General features: G+C 44.2%; 1 protein-coding gene across 2 annotated transcripts in view; it reads left to right on the top strand.

Annotated features, from left to right (window-relative positions):
* gnal (guanine nucleotide binding protein (G protein), alpha activating activity polypeptide, olfactory type) overlaps positions 1–13,110 on the top strand; it is a 46,154-nt gene that overhangs the window by 23,219 nt on the left and 9,825 nt on the right. The gene's annotated exons all lie outside the window — the stretch shown is intronic.

Below are 13,110 nucleotides of genomic sequence, written 5' to 3'. Positions count from 1 at the left end.
ACAGTTTTCTGTGAATATCTCGAGAACCGTAGGGTTTAGGAGGACCTTTTTTTTCGTATGTTGATCTCAAGGGGCCATGTCAACCCATTCCATAACCACTCATTTCATGTATAGCGCCACCTAGTTAAACACAAAAAAGTAAAAATTAGGTGTTGTAATCGCAGGTATCTGTGACCTAACATAGTCAAAACTGCACGAAATTGAAAGTGTAGGATCATTATGACACCCTCTGAATGCACACCAAGTTTCGTGGAATTCCGTTCATGGGGGGCCACACAATAAATTAATTTATGTTACTATACACCAACTGGCCTGTAGGTGGCCGGAGACAGTTTTCTGTGAATATCTCAAGAACCGTAGGGCCTAGGAGGTCCACCTTTTTTTCGTATGTTGGTCTTGTCAACCCATCCCATTACCACTTATTTCATGTATAGCGCCACCTAGTTAAAAATTAAAAAGCAAAAAATTCGGTGTTTTCATCACAATATCTCTGGCTGACATGGTCAAAACTGCACGAAATTGAAAGTGTAGGATTATTATGACCCCTTCCGAATGCATGCCAAGTTTTGTGAACTTTCGTTCATGGGGGGCCTTACAATAAAATTATTTATGTGTACATTTAGTGACCGTACACCAACAAGGATTCCTGGGACACTGAAAGACCGGGGTACACGAAACTTGGTGGGCATGTAACCCCACATAAATAGCATGGAACCATCGTTTTTCGTTTTGATCTGTAGCCCCCCCGCTGGACTGGACCCCCCGAAAGGAGGGTAGGGCAGACACAGTTTTCTGTGAATATCTTGAGAACCGTAGGGCCTAGGAAGACCAATTTTTTCTGTATGTTTGCCTCCAGGGGTCATGTTAACCCATTCCATGTGCACACATGTGCATAAACAGATACACACGCACACACATACATTCACAGTAATCATACGTATGACACATACTCACACAGTAGACATATGTACGCATGCATGCACATGCACAAACACACATACGCAGACAAACACACAAGCACGCACACACACACACACACACACACACACACCCACACACATAAACATAAACGTGTGCACGCACACATGCACACAATTCAAGAATTTCTCAGAATTATGAACAGGCAAGATGGGGGTGGGGTTGTATAAAATGAATTTTACATGTGAAATCTATGAGCTAATCATGTTTTGGTACTTGTTGTCTAGCAGATACCAGTGAGAATTGAGTGTGGATAATGCAATTTAGTGAGACAGAATCATATAGGCCTTTCAGCGTGATTTATTTTTGTGGAAAAAATGTGCTGGACTGGGCGGCGGTCATATTTTGTACCGCTCTGCGGTACATCTTGTTTAATAACATATAGTACATGGCACACATGCCTGTTGTTTATGTGGGCTTTATCTATCTACCGTAGATAATGGTTGTTCGCACTATGTTCTGTCTCATTTTGTGCTGACCAGATGAACTTTCTTGTTTCTTGCTTCTATCCTATCTGAGTACTACTACAAAGAATTGGTCCCTGTTATCAGAACTTTGTCTATATAAGATGGCTATTTCTGCTAGTCATTGTACATATTTGTTTTCTTTGCAGTGTCTTATGTGGTTGTGTTCTAAGACAATCGGGTAATAGTAGATGGTGTTGTGAAACACGGAATGATAGCATGACTTTTTTATGAAAAGCTGGCATAATGCACACACACACACACACACACACACACACACGCAGCACAGTGTCAACAACACACAATCTTAAACTTAAACTCTGCCTAGTTGTCGGCAGCCTTTCCGTTATCTGTTGACATAATGCTCATTTGGCTCTGTCTCCCAACCAGAAGTGGACAGTGGGCGCAAACTCATTCCAGATCATTCCAAATAGCTGTATCACAGAGGATGTGTGTATCGACATTTCACTGTCCCATTACTAGTCGATACTGAAGCACTGAACATGTGTGCTCCAAGTTGCCATCTCTCTTCCAAAGCGATGTTATCTCGTCGTCTGTGTTTCACCTCAGTTTACTTCCGTTCTTTGGAATTACTGATTCTTGTTTTTGTGCCCCCCCCCCCCCCCCCCACACACACACACACACACACATATTCCTTCAATCTTTTTACAGTCCTTAATTTTCTAAGCTCAGCTAAGTTATGCGCCCATGTCTGAATTGATTGAGGGCTATATTTAGCCATCCATTCTGGGCCATTGGAATGTGTCTCCTGAACAGTGTGTTGTGGGTCACTGGGGGCGGAGGGACATATGGAGCTGATGCGTTGAAGAGATGACTCCTGGGTATGTTCAAGCTCACGTGGCTTCCGAGCGGCCATAGGCTATCTGCAACGTTACTGCCAAGTAGCTTCCAGCTGCTCCCCTCTCTCAATATCCAGACAGCCAGCGTGGAAACTGCTGCTGTAAAGGAAATATGATTGTCTGTGGGATTGCTAAATTGCTAATTTAGCTAGCAAGAGACATCTCAAGATGGTGGTCCCAACAGTCAGGACACCTCTCTTGATATGGACATGGACAATCCTAACATAGTTTAAAGGACTTTCATCTGTCACTCTCAGATAGGTTCAGTTACAATTGAGATGTGTCTGTCTCCAGCCCTTTGAAGCCATTAACAGCGGACTGTCATGGGTTAGTCGTATTTGCAATAGCATTTCATTTAAAACATTTATTAATCAGAAAGACTGTTCCAGCTATGAAATCATAAATTGTGTGGCCAAACAGTGTCCATACTCCATATGACACTCAGATTTTGTGTGCTCAATGATATGAGACACACCCTAATCTGTCACTGCAGTGCTTTAGACACACTTTAAGTAAACTTTCACTTAAAGTATTATAGCTTGGCTGTTAAGACTGTTAAGTGTGCACACATAAGAAATTGCTCTGTTAGGAAGGAGGGTGTTCATGTTGATCCTTTGGTGTGACTGCTAGGCTAACAGCTTAGCATTTATGTGCGCTCGTGAACACACTTCCTGGTTTCCTCTTTAGCAGAAAAGAGAAGGAACGGCTGATGGTATGGTGTGATAAGCACCCACAAAGACCACTCTGTTCAGAGACCTCAGTCACACCACTCTTTGGGTCTTTATCTAAATACACACACACACACACACACAAGCACACACACACACACACACACAAGCGCACACAAGCGGGCACACACACACAAACAAACAAACAAATTGAAACACATAGGGATGCTCCTTTTTTGCCACTTGAGCATAAACTCCACACCATGTTTGACCAGACAGTGTGTGTTGACCGGCTGCTACTCTGCAGCTCTCCAGCTGACCTCTCAAGTTGACATGGACAAGCTGTTGTGGGCTCCACTGCAGCAGAGAGCCTGCCCTGCCATTTAGGCTACTGCTGCTGCGCCCTGTAAGTCAATACCAATAGCACAGAAAAACAAGTCGGACATTCTAACATCATACAGATGAGCGTTTAGAGACAAAACCAAATAAATAAAGCATTGAAGTGTATTAACAAGTGGACAGTCAAATCACTTGGACAGACTCATCTACTCAAACTTTTGTTTTTAACTTTTATAACTTCTTACTTTTCATTGTCACCTTGCAAGTCGCGTCCATGCTTGGAAGTGGGTCATGTCGTTGTTGCCTTATATGTTACCCAAGACTAGGCAGGCTTCCATTCATTTTAACAGTGGTGCCAGTGTTCACCGTGCTGTTTAATTAGTCATGGGAAGATAGAGCTGAGAGTATGGAGCACCAACCGCTGCCTGTTGACCTCCACCGCCTCCTCTGGTCGCCGAGAGCTGGTTAAGCCGGCATTATGGGTGTGTGTTGCACTCGGGAGTAGTGTCACCGCAAGACGGCCTATAAACGACCGCAGCGAGTAAACGACATTAATGTTTACATGCAGATTTTCCCTCGGCGGCAAGCCCTGCCCCCGACCTTCCTTAAGAACTCAGATTTCAGCCTGTTTTCTTTTTTTTTCCTTTTGAAAGCCATTCTGGGAATTGTAGTGCGGTGGACATTCTCAAATTGCTGGTCAGGGTTTAATGAGTCATTGGTGCAGTGTCATGTTTTCATGAGGTGTTTTGCCAAATGCTGGGCATTGTGGGATTTGTGAAAGTGTATCTACCTGTGTAGTCGTTGTGTAGACTGTGTGTCTGTCTGTCTGTCTGTCTCGGTCAGTTGGTAGGTCGGTCGGTCGTATGTGGGGTGGAGCTGAGACTGCCATGGATTTTGACTAAGCATGTGAGTGTCCATGACAGGCCGGAATTGCGAGCCTCCCTTCCAGCCTGTGTACAGTAGTCCAAGAATACCTCAGACAAGACCTCCATTGACGGGGGTGGTGTTGGGGGGGCTAATAGAATTAGCAAGATACACATGCTTTCTCTCTGGCTCACTCGTTCAGTAGCAAAGTGCAAAAAAACAAGAGAAAAGGAAAGGGGAAAAAACGACAAGTGGTAAACATCCCCGGCTCTATTTTTACCGTCTAGCCATCGGCGTGACCCACAAACGGGCTCATGGCAGGTAAATGCAGCACAACAAGTCAGCAGTGGAGCAGGAGTCTGTGCAACACAACACTGTGTGTGTGTGTTTGTGTGTGTGTGCGCATGTATTTTATGCATTAAGCATTTTATTTTATAATATTTATTTTTTATATTTTATTTAATATTCATTTTATTTATGCATGTAAACATGCATGCAGGGATTCAACAGAAAGGATGGCAAAATAAAAGTCTTTCCATCTTTCCATCTTTCCAAAAGATTTTCCATTTTCATTCAACTATGCTGCGTACAAATCAGTGGTGTGTACAAATTGTTGTACAGTTCTGTTGAGGTAATGTGTGTGTGTGTGTGTGTGTGGGGGGGGGGGTTGAGTGAGAGACGCGTGTTTGATGTTTGTCAGGGTAGGCTGAGAGTGTCTGAGCAGCTGAATGAATGGGGGCGACCAGGCTGGAGTTACTGGAGTGGTGAGCCCAGGAGTTATCTAATGCTTAGGCAAGTGCAGCGGTTTTAAAAGGACCAGGTCCAGGAGCCTCCTAGTGGCCCCACACTGTCCAAACTAACTCCCACACCTCTGCGTGTGTGTATGTATGTGAGAGTGTGTGTGTGTGTGTGTCTGTGTGTGTGGTTCAATGCGGAGGATGCAGCCGTGCTAACAGCTGGAGGAGGTCTGCAGGTTGAGCTTTAAGCTGGCCTATCAGTCTCTCTCTTTCCCTCTCTCTCTCTCTGTCTCTCTCTCTATCTATCTCTCTCTCTCTCTCTCCCCCTCCCTCCTTCCCTCCCCCCCTTGTCATTCTCTCTCAGTGTCTCTCTCTCTCTTTCTCTCCCCCTCTGTGCTTCTCTGTATTTCTCCTTTCCACTCTCTCTCACACACACACACACTCTCTGTGTGTCTCTCACTCTCTCTATCTCTCTCTCTCTCTCTGTCTCTCTTCCCTTCCTCTGGGCTTATGTAAACTAGCTGTGGAGCTAGGGCAGGCTGCTGCTATTTTTAGCCTCTCGCTGCAGAGCACAAACCGCCGGCTGGTCACGTGGTGAGGGCCCAATCAAAGGGAGTACCCCAGCAATGGGCACCACACAAAGGAAGGTCAGAGAGGGGGGGGAGGGGGAGATAGAGAGAGAGATGGAGAGAGAAAGAAAGAAGAAAGAGTGTAGCATTTTCAAACCAACCAACCTGATGAGGGTTTTTTTTTTTTTTTTTGCTTTTGTGCTGTGTGCTGCACATTCTCTCTCTCTCTCTCTCTCTCTCTCTCTCTCTCTCTCTCTCTCTCTTCCTCTCGCGCTCTTCTGCACTCTCGCTCTCTTCCTCTCTCTCTCCTTCTCCTCTCTCTACATAACTTTCTGTATCTCGCATGCATATGCATATACACACTCACACATACTTGCTACACAACAACACATGCAGCATGTCAGAATATAGACATATAGCCTTGGTGAGCAATTTTCTGTGCACCGCTGTGCAGTGTGCATGCATGCACACAAACACACACACACACACACACACACTAACACACACAAGATCACACCAGCAGGCTGAAATATTGTATATCACACTTGGATCTGTGCTAAAATGGCCTGTGCCCCTCACAAACACACAGACACATAAACAGATATGTACAGTACCGGTACATGTTTTAGTGTGGGCATAAAAGTTATGTAACACAAAGTGGCCTGTAGAGCAAGGAGATCAGGCTGTGTGTGTTTGTGTTTGTGTTTGTGTGTTTGTGTGTGTGTGTGTGTGTGTGTGTGTTGCCTGCATGTGTGTGTGTTCCACCACAATAACTGCGAGCCTATGCTCTGTCATTATCTATCTGAAGGGTAGAGTGACGTGAGGTGATGGGAGACCAAGTGTTCAGGGGACCTGAGACCTCTAAGACCCAGCCTCCTGATTGGTCTGCTCTGACCAGGAAACGAAGAGTTAAAATGACACACAGGTGGCACCTTGTGTTCTTATCTCTTATCTTGTCATCCACCTCCCTCTTTCTCTCTCGTGCACTCTCTCTCTCTCTCGTTCGTTCTGCCCTACTCTTTATTGCAGTAGTGTCCTCATAATGTGCTCTTGGTGAAAGACCTGTGAAATCATATAAACTCAGTACATTGTGTCTGGCCAACCAGGGTGTGCCTACAAATACACACACACACACAAACACACACACACACACACACACAAAGCTGATGTCCCAGTATGTCAGATGTCATTGTATGTGTGTGTATCGGTCACTGACCGGATGTTTCAGTGTGTGTGTTGTGTTGGTGTGTGGGAGGGGAGGTGGTTCTCTCTGTAGAAGAGAGGAAGAGGAGGAGCCCTATCAACAATTCAGATGGGGTTACCATGGGGACACAGCTGCAGCCCGAAGCAGACACTAGGCCACTAAACTCTCTCTCTCTCTCTCTTCTCTTCTCTTCTCTTCTTTTTTCTTCTCTTCTTCTCTCTCTCTCTCTCTCTCCTCTCTTTTTATCTTGCTCTCACACTGTCTGTCATTCTTGTTATGTCTTTCATTCTCTTGCTCACTCTCTCTGTCTCCCTCACACCTTTCTCTCAGTGTTTTTTTTCTGTTGGGGAAAAGGATATCCTACACACACACACACACACCACACACACGTGCATGCACACACACACACACACACTTCTTGGGTAAGTGCCATCCTGTAACAAAGAAAGAGTGAGTGTTTGTATGACATGATAGCATCTTAGCATTAATTACCCATACCCCCCCCCCCCCTCCAACACACACACCCTCACACTGTTCTGCAACAGAGTATCATGCTGGAGGTTTGTGGAAGGTCAGAGGTCAGGGCACTAGCTAGGGCCAGTAATGGTCTGAGACTTCCTGTTCCTGTTCATGGCATTTGGGAAGGTTTGACACTTTCACTGCTCTCAGCCTTACACATTAATCCTGCCTGTGGGAGTGTTAGCCAGTATGTGGCTTAGCGACAAATCTGGCTAAGATAGTTCAGAGAGGGTAGTGTAAGTGGGGCCTGAAGGGTGTTTGTCACTTTACTTTTGACTAAACGTACCCAGATTTGTCGTTAAGACTTTTGACTAAATGTACCCAGATTTGTCGTTAAACCACATACTAGGAATACGCCCCCAGTTTCACTGAGTAGAAGTGGTGGTGGATCACACGAGGAGCTACAGGATGGTTTGTGTGTCTAGCCTGGTGTGGTCACCGCGAGCATAGTGTGGACCTAAACACAGCTCCCGCCCCATCCCACAGCTGACCACCTGCCCGTGCAATAACATGAGTGCATGCGATGCGAGGCCTTGTCTTATTTGCTGCTTTTTTAGTTTATCATTTTGTTTTGTGGTTTTGTTTATCGCCATGCTACCGTTATATCCTGGCACCTCACGACCTCTGGGCTGTTAGAAGAGCATACGAAACTGAGAAATAGCTAATCTTTTCCTCTTCAACTAGGTATTTGCTCGCCACTGAGAACACGTACCATGATGTTGGTGTATGTGTGTGTGTGTGTGTGTGTGTGTGCCTTATTGAATTGGAAGTCACTTTGGATAAGTGTTTGTGAAAGAGATTCGAGTAGGTTTGAAAGACATCAAGCAGTCAAAATGGTTGCATCTTAGAAATTGATCCTAACCTCGCACGTGTGACACTCAACGATGACCGAAGTCACGTCCGTAAATAGCCAACTGTACTTGAAGGAAGGGGTCCATTTTTAGCTTGTTTATCTGTTGGACAAGATGCTCCTGCCAAAAATATCCCCCCTCCCCGTCCCACCCCACCACTCCCTACCCCTACTCTGAAAGGAAAGGGGGAAAAAAATCAACTTAGCGCAGTGGTTGCTCAAAGTGTGCTTGTAAACATGAGGGTTTTCCAGAAGGGCCTGGCTTCTCTAGCCAGAGGCTCCAGGCTCATGGGCGTCTGGCGGTCCAGGTACGGGCTAGCGCGGGTGTTTACCCTGGGCGGCCTTGTGTAGTCTGGCCTAGGCTAAGGACTCTTCATTCCCAGGGGCTATTTTAAGGCCTGTTGCCCCCCTCCTCCTCCAGCTGGGTGGTTGGATGGGGAGGAGAGAGGGGGGTGGGGGGGGGTTAGGAGTTTTGAGGGTGCCGGTCCTCATCTGTTTAATGTATCTGTCAAGATGCAAAATGGCCTCGTCTTCCCTGATATAAACTCACCGTCTGCAGGGGGAAAGGCAGAATAAAACAGAGAAGAGGGGAAGAAGGTGAGAGAAAGAGGGAGGGAGAGAGGGAAAGAGTGGGGAGGCTTTTTGAGGTGATTGAAATAAATCCTTGGTGTTGGTTGCATCACATGTTTATGTGGCCGTCGCAGTGGATTGTTTCGTGGCCAGATGCTGCTTGGAATATTGACCATTGTTGGACATGTTTGGTAGCCCCTGGTCACAGTCTCTGTGTTTTTGGAGATATTTTCAAAATTGGAAAAGAATGCCTCTTACACGTGTACACAAAATAGCTTGGCCACACACACACACACACGCATATGCGTGCAGACATACTCACACACACAAAGTGAGGGACCGTTAACTTTTAAGGGAATTATTGAAGTTAAAGGAAAACCCAAGCAAACCCATTGTATTAGTTTATTGTGTGTGTGTGTGTGTTTTAGATACTGAAGCAGCCTTTAGTTTGTTCTCTGCTGTTATCCATTTGTTGTTGATCTGACACTCACACATACTTGTGAATTATTGAACATCTCAGCATTCCATCATTCATTGTGAAGGAGCCTGTTTAAACCATGAGCTTCCTAGAATATCCCAGTAAGCCCAGTATGTTCCTGGAATACTCTCTGAACACCAGGTTGTTTTCACGGACCTTACAGCTGCATCTTATCTCAATATTTGTATGATATTGTAAAAGAACACCTTAAAGTGACAAAAGGGAAAATATGTTATTTTTGTGAATGTACTTCTCTGTGTGTGTGTGTGTGTGTCCGTATCTGTGTGCGTGTGTAGGGGTGTATGTTTCCGTGTGTGTGTATGTGTGTGGTAGAGCACTTGTTGTCATGTTCCGGTGAATCACTGGTTACCTCTAAACTGGCCGGCAGAAGTCATAATAAAAGTTATGCTAAAATGTCAACACATGACTGCATATTTCAAATGCGCATTAGAAACCATTCCAAGATCAGCAGCCATGTTTTTAAAAAAATCACCTCTTCGCTGAAGGCGCCCCCTGCTCTTAGAGTTGGCATGGAGGGTTTAAATGGTGTTCAGTAACTAGGCCACCGCATTGATAGTAGCTGTTCAGAAGTTGGAAAGTATCGATTGGTGCTTCTCAGCCAATTAACAGCGTCGTTCCTCATTAAAGGTCAAGCCCATTGGCCTGTGCTGGACAAATAGGTCAGCCATTGGAGAGACGTGGATCTCACAGGGTCCTCGGGGCAGAGGTGATCGCTGCCGGCAGGCCACAGAACTGAGAACTCTCACAGACAGTCCCTCATTCATTAACATGTCCTGAAAAAAAAGCAGTTTCTCAAATGGATAGTTCCCATATTTGATTTTGATTGTCTAAGCCAACGTAAAACAACTTTGCAAACTTCCACCTGTGTCCGTATTCAATTTGTGTAACTACGTCAAATAGGAATCAGCTGCTGCATCTTTTTGTTTCTTGTTTCTTTTGTATTTCAGAAGAACTTTTTTTGTTTTTTAGTGGAAGAATGGCAATTAATATTGATAAGTGATTGCGTTATTGTGCATGTGTATTTACTTGAATTTACTTTACTTGAAACGTTGCCAGGTGTATGTACTAACCATTTCAGAAATGCAGTAAGGCCCATGATGCTATAGGTTCCAGTGATTTGAGAATGGCTAAGGGGCTAAGGGTCATTGTCTAAAACTCCCCTTAGCTATTTAAAATCACTGTAACATATAGCCACAAAGGGCCTCTTGCTTAATTTTAGCATAGTAAAATACATAGAACATGTCAGAACTTCTGTCAGAGCATCATGTTATTAGATGAAGGTCGAGGGGGTGGGGTCATAAAACTCTTTGCTGAGAACTTTTCTTTGAGAGAACAGATTTTCTACTTTTAACGTGAGTGTTGTGTTTTGATTTCCATGGCAACTAGTGTTGAGGTGATGGTTTTATGGTGATGGTTTTATTGACTATAACTGGTAAACATTTGTTCACAGAACGACATTTCCTTCCCAAAGTGAAAAATGTCAAAGGTCTCTCTGAGTGGGCTGGGGAATGTAATATGGATTCAGCAATTCATGGTTAAGCTGCCTTTTAAATCATATGCTTCCATTTCTGCCATTGAATATTTGCAGAATAAATTATTGGAGTTTAACATTCGTTTAGTAGTAGAAAATCATTTTGTATACACATTTTGTAAACATCAAGTCAAGTTTCACCTGAGATTAATCAGTCAGATTAATATTCCACCAAGGCAAGTAAATGGATATAATTACACTCTATTTCTGGGCATTGTTAGAGTTAATTGTAATTTAAGGATATATCTGAGCATAGCAGGTAGCTATGTTTTTAATTAAGGTGCACTCACTGTATAGTGGTAAGAAAAGAATCATGAGTATTTTCATTTATATAATATATGCATTGAAGGGGTTAGGCATTAATATTGACCCCTGAGAGAGCTCAAAGAGTATTGGTGGTTGAAGTGTTGAATATTTACTGAGATGAGCTATAGGAAATTAGATCCTATTTGTTTACCGGAAGGTTCAGGCGAAGTTTAAAGGTGAACTTTAGCGATAGCTGCTTGCGCCCGTGGCCAGCAGGATGACTTCAAACACACCAGATAAGATACAGACACAGGTGACAGAGGTTTGTAACCAACTGTGTTAACATGCCCGTCACACCTGTGATCTGTCGACACCTGTCACACCTGTGGCGATGGAACACTTTTGGTGACACACTCCACTATGTCTTCTGAACTTAACCTGTGTGTTGAATATTCAGTTTTGAATCTTACAGGGAGAAGCACTCCTAACATCCCACACCCTAGTTGTAATTGCAGCACTGACCAGTTGGGAGTTCTACTCTGGAATAGGTGTGTAAGGCCCTGTCTGGTTTGTGTTTGGGCACCATCTGGTGGCGAATAGAGGGAATGACTGGTCAAGGTTATCCGCTGTTGAGGCGAATGCTATAGACAACATGTGCAGTAACAGACAACACAGGCCTTATGGCTACAGTGTTGCATGGAAAAGCCATCCACCCATAAATATCATCCAATGATTGTGACAGTTCTTCACAGGGTCATCGGATTACCTGAAAATATAATAAGGAGCCGTGCAATGTGTTTTCTTCCATGGCTATGTTGCTGCCTGTTTTGGGGCCTGTATATCTCACATAGTAACATCTGGCTGGTTCTTACTAGGGGTGTAAAGGTACAGGTATGCGCACCGAACCGTTTAGGTACAGAATGTTAGCTTCAATACAGATGTGTACCGAATGTTCCAAATGCAGTCTTTAACAGTAACATCAACAGTAGGCTTTTTGCATGTGTTCTCATTTGAGTTCCCACAAACATATTAAGTAGTGGACCATATGTCAGTTCAGTCAATTAATGTTAAAAAATATTTGACACCTTTTCACAATACTATTCCCGTTGCGCATCAGCAATATTGTCAGTCTTCACTCTGTTAGGCTTGCAGTACCAACAGGCTTACCGTACCGAAAATGAATCCAACCGTGACTTCAAAATGGAGGTACACACCGAACTATGATTTTTGTGTACCGTCACACCCTTAGTTCTTACTGGTTCTGTTCCAATCTGCTGGTTCTTGGCCATAAATGTTCTTTGTCTCCTAGTTTTCTTGTGGTAGTGTTTGTTTAGTGGTTGAGGTCAAATTGTCCATTTGTAGGTTGATGGAGATGGTAGATGTAGATAGTTCTACAGTAGGCTACATGCCCAACATCTGTAGACTGTTAGTGAGATAGAGATACTGAGCTCTATAGCACATACACTTTCAAGTGTAAACATACACACACACACACACACACACACTCTCTCACTCTCACACTCTCTCTCTCTCACTCTCTCATTCTCTCTCTCTCTCTTTAAAGGCTGAATATGCCTCTGCCACACTTTCAGTATAAAACCAGTAAAAGGTCAAACATGCCTGTGAAGGCCACTGAGTGTGTTGGAGGAATACATTGGTTATGTGACAACAGGAGTGTTTGAGGAAATCCACGGCTCAAACTGGGTGTCTGATGACAAATGATGGTGTGAAGAAAAAACCTGCTGTAGTCTGCAGCGGTATTGATCATATCATACAGATGTCTGAAACACTACCTACACTCACACACACACACACACACACACTCCATGCTCCATCATATTCTGTTGAAGTTGTGAAGAAAAAACCTGCTGTAGTCTGTAGCGGTATTGATCATATCATACAGATGTCTGAAACACTACCTACACTCACACACACACACACACACACACACACACACTCCATGCTCCATCATATTCTGTTGAAGTTGTGAAGAAAAAACCTGCTGTAGTCTGTAGCGGTATTGATCATATCATACAGATGTCTGAAACACTACCTACACACACACACACACACACACACACACACACACACACACACACACACACACACACACACACACACTCCATGCTCCATCATATTCTGTTGAAGTTGTGAGCGACAAAACTTTGTGTGGTTGTGTGTGGGCAAGAGAGAAGGACAGGAAGTTTGAGAG

This window comes from Alosa pseudoharengus, unplaced genomic scaffold (assembly GCF_046254945.1).
Source record: "Alosa pseudoharengus isolate Yale_2024_CS ecotype anadromous, Long Island Sound unplaced genomic scaffold, YU_APseudo_1.1 YU_APseudo_1.1_scf_18, whole genome shotgun sequence".
NCBI classification, from domain to species: Eukaryota; Metazoa; Chordata; class Actinopteri; order Clupeiformes; family Clupeidae; genus Alosa; species Alosa pseudoharengus.
This window is presented reverse-complemented; position numbering and strand designations above follow the sequence as displayed.